Source organism: Patagioenas fasciata, chromosome 18, assembly GCF_037038585.1.
Source record: "Patagioenas fasciata isolate bPatFas1 chromosome 18, bPatFas1.hap1, whole genome shotgun sequence".
Taxonomy (NCBI): Eukaryota; Metazoa; Chordata; class Aves; order Columbiformes; family Columbidae; genus Patagioenas; species Patagioenas fasciata.
Genome location: NC_092537.1, coordinates 1594743 through 1601187, shown reverse-complemented (window position 1 = coordinate 1601187; position 6445 = coordinate 1594743).

Below are 6445 nucleotides of genomic sequence, written 5' to 3'. Positions count from 1 at the left end.
CCTTGGGGCTCTCAGGGCTGTCCTGGCCGCATCGCCTGCCAGGCTCCCGCTGGCTTCTCCTTCCTAGGAGGGCTGGGGAGCGGGTCAGGGAAGGCCAGATGCTACTTCTCTGCTTTTCTGCCTTAAAGCATGCAGCTTTTTTTCCAAAATCGGCAGCACAGGCAGCTAGTAAAATCCATTAAAGATGCTGTTGGATGTAAAAGCTGGCTCTTTTTTCGTCCAGTCGTAAAAGCTCTTAAAGAGATCCAAACCGGAAAAGACAGGCACCTAATGGTGAAAACAAGGAAAAGGGGAATAAAACTGGCACAAGGGTCCTGAATTTTTCCATGGCTGATTTGAGCATTGCAAGCCACTGGCACGGAAAAGCAGCACCCGCAGCAGCACAATAGTGATAAATAAAACGAGGGGAGGAGAGCCTGGGCTCTGCTGTGGTCCAGCAGCCCCAGTATCGACCAGCCTGGCACTGGGTCTTTAGCAACCGGAGCAGCCAGCACAACAATCGAGCCGGGATTGGGAACGGAGAGCAGTAGTTAATTAAGCTTGCATCTTTTATTCTCTGGGGGCAATTCAGCCTGGTTTGAATAAGCTGGAGTGCCAGGACCTGGTGGGAATGTCTCTCCCAGTGCAGGAGAATCCAGTCTCATGGGCGGCTTTATTAGCATAACAATCTTGCCCAGGATGCACTTGGCGTGATGTAATGCCAAGAGGGAGCGAGGGGAGATGAAAGTGTTTTCGGTGGTGTTTGCCACTGACTGCGGCTGTGTCAGCGCATGAAATTTCTTTTCTTTCTCCCTCTCTCTCTCCTTATGGGGTGTTTGCTAATTGAAGCGGTCCTGGAAAACAATAAGTTGTTGGAGCCCCCCTCCTCCACCTTCTCTCTTAAATTTGCATTATTCTGACTTACTGGCAAAGCTGGAGCCTTTTCTGCTTCTTAGAAAGTGGGCTCTGATTATTTGAATTTCCATTGGCAAAGTGGGACCAGTGGAGGAGCACGGTTTGTTCGGACGGGCAGCTGGGAGGAGAGGGAACCTCTGCTGCCCGTCTCCTGTAGCAATGCTTTTGACAGCCAAGGTGTTTGAATGTGGGACCAAGAAATCCCATTCCCCAGGTGGAAGCACCTCCAGCAGTGGGCATCCAATTCTTTTTACTATCAAAGGCCTCCACCTCCCCGAGTGTCTGGGGGCTCCTGTATGACCCAAGTAAGGATTTCTCTTCCCTAGGATGGCAATTATAACACCGACCGTGTGCAGTTTCAGTGGGTTTTGCATACACTGTCCCTACACGCGCTGTTCTGGTTGCGAGTGCTTTTGGTCATGGCTTGATCCGGTGGGTTGCACCCATCACCTGTGCGGGAATGGGGCACAGCTGGCTTGTGTTGGCAGGAACGTGTAATTGAGGAGCTCTATTGAATGATTTATTTTGTGTGCCAGTACTGACAAAACACCTATCCATGATTTATTTATTTATTTACTTTTCCTGGGTAAGCCATCTATTGTAGTAAAGCAATGAGCTTCAATCAGCCTCCTGCTAATAATGCAGCACCTCTTGGTCCCCAGCTCATCCTGCTTGTCTGGGTTATTTCAGTGTGATGCCTCATGCGGAGGTGCTGGCCTGGTTCTTGTGGCTTCTGGACACTAGAGGCCTCTAGACGCTCTGGTATGATTAATGCCAGTTGTGGCAGTCCTGGGTAAGCAACATTCACTTGGAGCAAAAGAGCAGAACTGCTGTTCAGCTATATATATATGCATTTTTTTCCCCAAAATGTTGTCCGTCACAGTGCAATTTCTAACAAGGTACCTGGCGAGCAGGCAGGTTAGAGGATAATATGAGTGGGGGAAGCTGGCTCAGCAGAGATGAGGATTAATCTCAGCCGTACAAGCACGCACAGGCAGCAGGCTTCACTGGGGGGTTGCTATGTCTTTGGGCACGTATCAAAAATGCGCTATAAGAAAAAGCTGTGCAATGTGAAATTGAGCATTCTGTGTTATAGCAAAACATTCAAGTCCAGCCCGGCCCACCCTGTCTTGCATCTCTATCCTTTAACTCCACCAGCCCACGCATCTTGAAGGCCAAGGAGCGGAGGGACAGAGCGGGCTGGGGCAGAGCCCCCACCATGGGCTTTGCTTCCATCCCAGAGTTTCTCCTGGAGAATTTGGGCTGATTTCCTTATAGCCAGGAAAAGTTTCTGCCTTTTGAACCCCCAGCTCTATTTTCTAGGGAGCCCATCCTGCCCGAGCAGGGGATCTGCTCCAAAGGGGAGTTTGCACTCCCTGCTTTTCTTGTAGATTTTCCTGGTCCCCCCGCAGCATCTGGCTTGGACACGTGGGCAGCTTTGCTTACGGAGCATTTCTGCAAGGGCTGAGGCTGCTGCTGGGAGCAATCGGTTTGTTAACCTGGATCAATCCAGGCTGCCTGGCAACGATTCCTGTGTTACCCAACTTGCAAGAGGCAACATGTTCTCCAAAAGTGCCGTCCTGCTGAACTTGCATAGGATCTACCCGAGGAGGTTTAGCGCAGCAGCTCTTTTAGTCACAGATGGATTTTTTTTTTTTTTTAAGCTTCCACGCAACGTGCTGCCCCAGAACAACCAGTTCTTGATGTGTTAAGAGTTACACAACTGGTGACAATGATTTGGGCAATGCCCCAGGGGACATCAGATGGTCACTGAGTTACAGTACGCAGCTGAGTCTAAGGGGGAACCTGGTAAACTGAGGCACTGATTAAGGATGATAATGTAATGGTGTTCAGGTGTCTAAAGATGCACCTGAAGAGCATCGCCCAGCCCAGGTGGGGTGTGCAGGGAGCCCTGTCCCCCTGCACAAGGTGGGAGGCGAAGGGCAGCCCTGATGGAAACCACATTCTGCAGCCCCCGTGGCTGGAGAGGCTGTAAATGCTGCCTGCTGATAATCACTGCAATTAGTGTGCAATGTGCTCCTGCTGAAGGGGTGTTTCCAGATGCTTTAGCAGATGTTGGGGTGCGATTTGGCTCCTGGAACCTTGGGGAGGATAAACTGCAGCACTGAGCTGCTCCTAAAGATACTGCCCTGCTCCTTTAAGTAGTAGCCAGAAGCTTGTTAAATATCATCATCTTACCAAAAGAAGAGGGGGAGGGAAGGGGAAAAAAAAGTGTTTTGGCATGAGAACAATTTCTCCATTACCTCAATTAGTTCAAATGATCTGGAAAGGTTCTCTCTGGAGAAATCAAGCTAAATCTCAGCCAGCAAAGGGACTGGTGGCTGGTTGGTCGCTGGAGGTGTTGATATGAGCATTAGTCAGCAGCACAGATTGCAGTGAAGTCAGTCAATATTGCTGTCGCTGCTGTCTGGCTGCAGTCATAAATTAATTAATTATATCACTGCAGTAATTGAAGGCCTTATTCTCTCTAGGATTGTGACTCTGGCACCTCCCTGCGTGTTGCTGAGGCTGTCCGTCAATCCAGTGAGGTCTGAAATCACTATTTCCTGAAATACTGTAAAGTCTCTTCATAAAAAGGAAAGCTTTTCTTTTTTTTTAACCCATCTTCATCCTTTTCCCTGTTGCCGGCAGGAGAGGGAGAGCAGCAAGTTCATGAAAGATGCAGAAGAGCAAGGCAGGGATTTCCAGTTCTGGCAGTTTGGGGTTGTTCCTTTGCAAATAGGGACTGAAAGTACCCTCGGAGTCCCTGAAACGATGATAGGATCCTATGGAGAGGCAGATTAATCCCTGTCAGTGCTCCGGACCGGCTCTGTTCCTGCAGTAGGGATCAAACAAACACTGCGATGGAGTAAGACTGAGATAACCAAACAGGCTGAGAAAATTCATGGGCCGGCTCCCGCGCGGGTGTAAATCAGTGTCCCTGCACTGGCTCCGCTGGAGCGGGGCCAAGTTCCACCAGCTGAGGGTCTGGATTGCATATTCTACCTATAAAAATGGTGTTTAGGATATCTTGGCAAAAGGAGGTATTTTTGCAACCCACTTCTAACTGGGCAGTGCTGTGTAGGGATGAAATCCAGTTACACTGGTTAAAAAAGAAAACTAATCAGACTAAAAAAGTTACACTGGGAGCCTGTGGAGCTGAGCTTTTTTAGGTCTGCTCTTGTAAGACGACTTTGTTACAAGGTACCTGCTCAAAGCTGTTAGACACACAGGGATTCACATGGAACCGCAGTGAAGAAGAGGGAGGAACACCCTTACTTCCAGCACTTGTTATTGATCGCGAGCTTCCCAGCATGCGATGTTATGATTGGAAGCCCCTGCTCTGAAGGTAGGCAATAGTGGAAAGATTTTTGGCTTTGCCCATAAAAATAACTTATTTCTGGTCCTCATGATTATTCATAATGGTCCCAAAATATGAATTCCAGGCCCAAGGTGCAGACTGCTGAGGAGCATCAGGTGTGCAAGCTCAGAGTTGTGAAAAATATCACTTACACTGCGCTCGTCTTCTCAGAAAAGGTGGCATTTCTCAGCTTGCTTCTCAAAGCGTGGAATATTGATCAAGGTTGACATTACCAATGAGCAACTGCTCATTTTTGAGTGTAAACCAAAAAACAAGCAAGCCATTCTTTGGAATCACTGGTCACCTTAGAGATGGTCAAGGAAGCCTCATTTGGGGGCACTGGGGACTGGCTTGAGCGCATTGGGGCTGGAAGGGAAGGTTTTCATCAGGGCTGGTGCACAAGTACAACACAAATAAACATACTGGATCCTTTTGAGGGGAAGCCCTGCTTGGTCAGGCCTGAGTTAGGAGACCTGTCCCCTTCCCTTGCTGCTGCACCCCAAGCCCCATTTTGCTTTGAGTCAGGGCATGATTGAGTGTTTTCAGACCTTCAAGGTGTGCAGTGCTATAGGAAGCCCTAGGAGCTATGGAATATTATTTTTTGTAGGCCTATAAACCTCTCAATTAGTGCTGTAAAGGAGGAAAACGCTTTTATTCTGGACATCGCCCAAGGTGTAATGTATTTCTGCCTCTGCAGCAAGAAACACTTCTAGTATTTGACTGATTTAGGAGGCAAAGGAAGGGAAGGCATGGGGTTTTGTACCTGAACTCCAGGAAACTGGACCCAGCCATTTCTGTACATTTCCTACAGAAAGGAGAGGGAAAGGTTTTATTTCTTTCACAGGATTCAGCAAAACCTCCCAAAACACTTCAGGATAGTGACCATGTGTTCCGGACCTGCAGAGAGACCTCCCAAGGACAGACACAAGCTTTCCCGTGGTGATTTGGAAGCTGTTGTTAGGGGCTGTGAGAATGTGTGGGAGCTGGTCCCACCAAACCCTGTTTGGGGACAACGGGGATGTCACCCTGCACATCCCTGCACATGATGCAGCCTGTGTGGGGCTTGGAAACCCCGGGTATCGCTGTGCTGGGGGATCAGTGGCCTCATTTAGTGCTCTAATTAAACCCTGGGTGATTGAGTAGGGCTCTTTGCTGTGCCCAGCCGCCTGGTTTTGGAGGGAGCATCCCAGTGACACCGGCCTTTTGAAGTCCCTGGTCCTCCCCTGGGGTTCCTCTGCTGGGTGTCCCCTCAGGCCTCTCCCCAGCCTTTTTTCAGCTCATTTTAACTTCTAGGGGTAGCAGGAGGGAGGCAGAGCCAGCAAGGATGACTCCGGGGTATAAGACACATTCCTCTGGGTTAGCCAGTGTTTCCAAGCCTTTCAGTGAAAAGCCTTAATTAACCAATAATCAGCCAAGCATGGCAAACCCAGAAGCAATAAGTGCTGCTTCTGGCTCCGAGGCTAAAGGCTAAAATCTGCTCAAGGAGCTAAATTAGTCATCTAATTGGGATTTCTGTCCATCCTTATCCTGCTCTGGGTACAAGAATGAGATCAGTGACAAGTTTCCAGTTCTTCCCCCACCATCACCTTTCCGTAACAACCTTGTCTAATTAGCACCATAATGCAGAAGGACCAAAGTCTGAGCCTGGGTGCGAGGGTGGAATCTGGGCTTGAACGGTTGTTTCACCCAAAATGCCGCAGTCCCATGAATTTGGGTGAGTTGTACTGATTTACACCAAGAGAAGGTTGAGCTCTTCTCGCCCTGCTCCAGGTGGGACGTGCCAAGGGCCGCCCGCCACCGAATCCTCCTGTATTTCCCCACTTTGAGCACGTGGAAAGGGTGGCACCGAGGGGCTGTGAAGAGGTGGCAGAGGCTGTGGGACCAGGTGGACGAGGACTTTGTGTCCCAGGGGACCCTCGGTGCGGAACAAACATCCATCCAACACGCGTGGAAAGGTTTCGGTAACCTGCGTGGTCTTGGTCGTCCTCAGTTTTTATGTTGAAACTGCGTCAAAAGGAGTTGAACTCAGGCAGAGTTTTTAAAATCACCCTTGGCATCTTCATGTTTTAGGCGAAGGGATTGCTGTATCTGTGTGAGCTGATCGGAAAGAAAGCCATCGTTCTTGCTGGGTTTACTTCAAAAAGAAATTGTTTTAACACCTTTCAGATTTTCAGCAATCAAAATATGTCA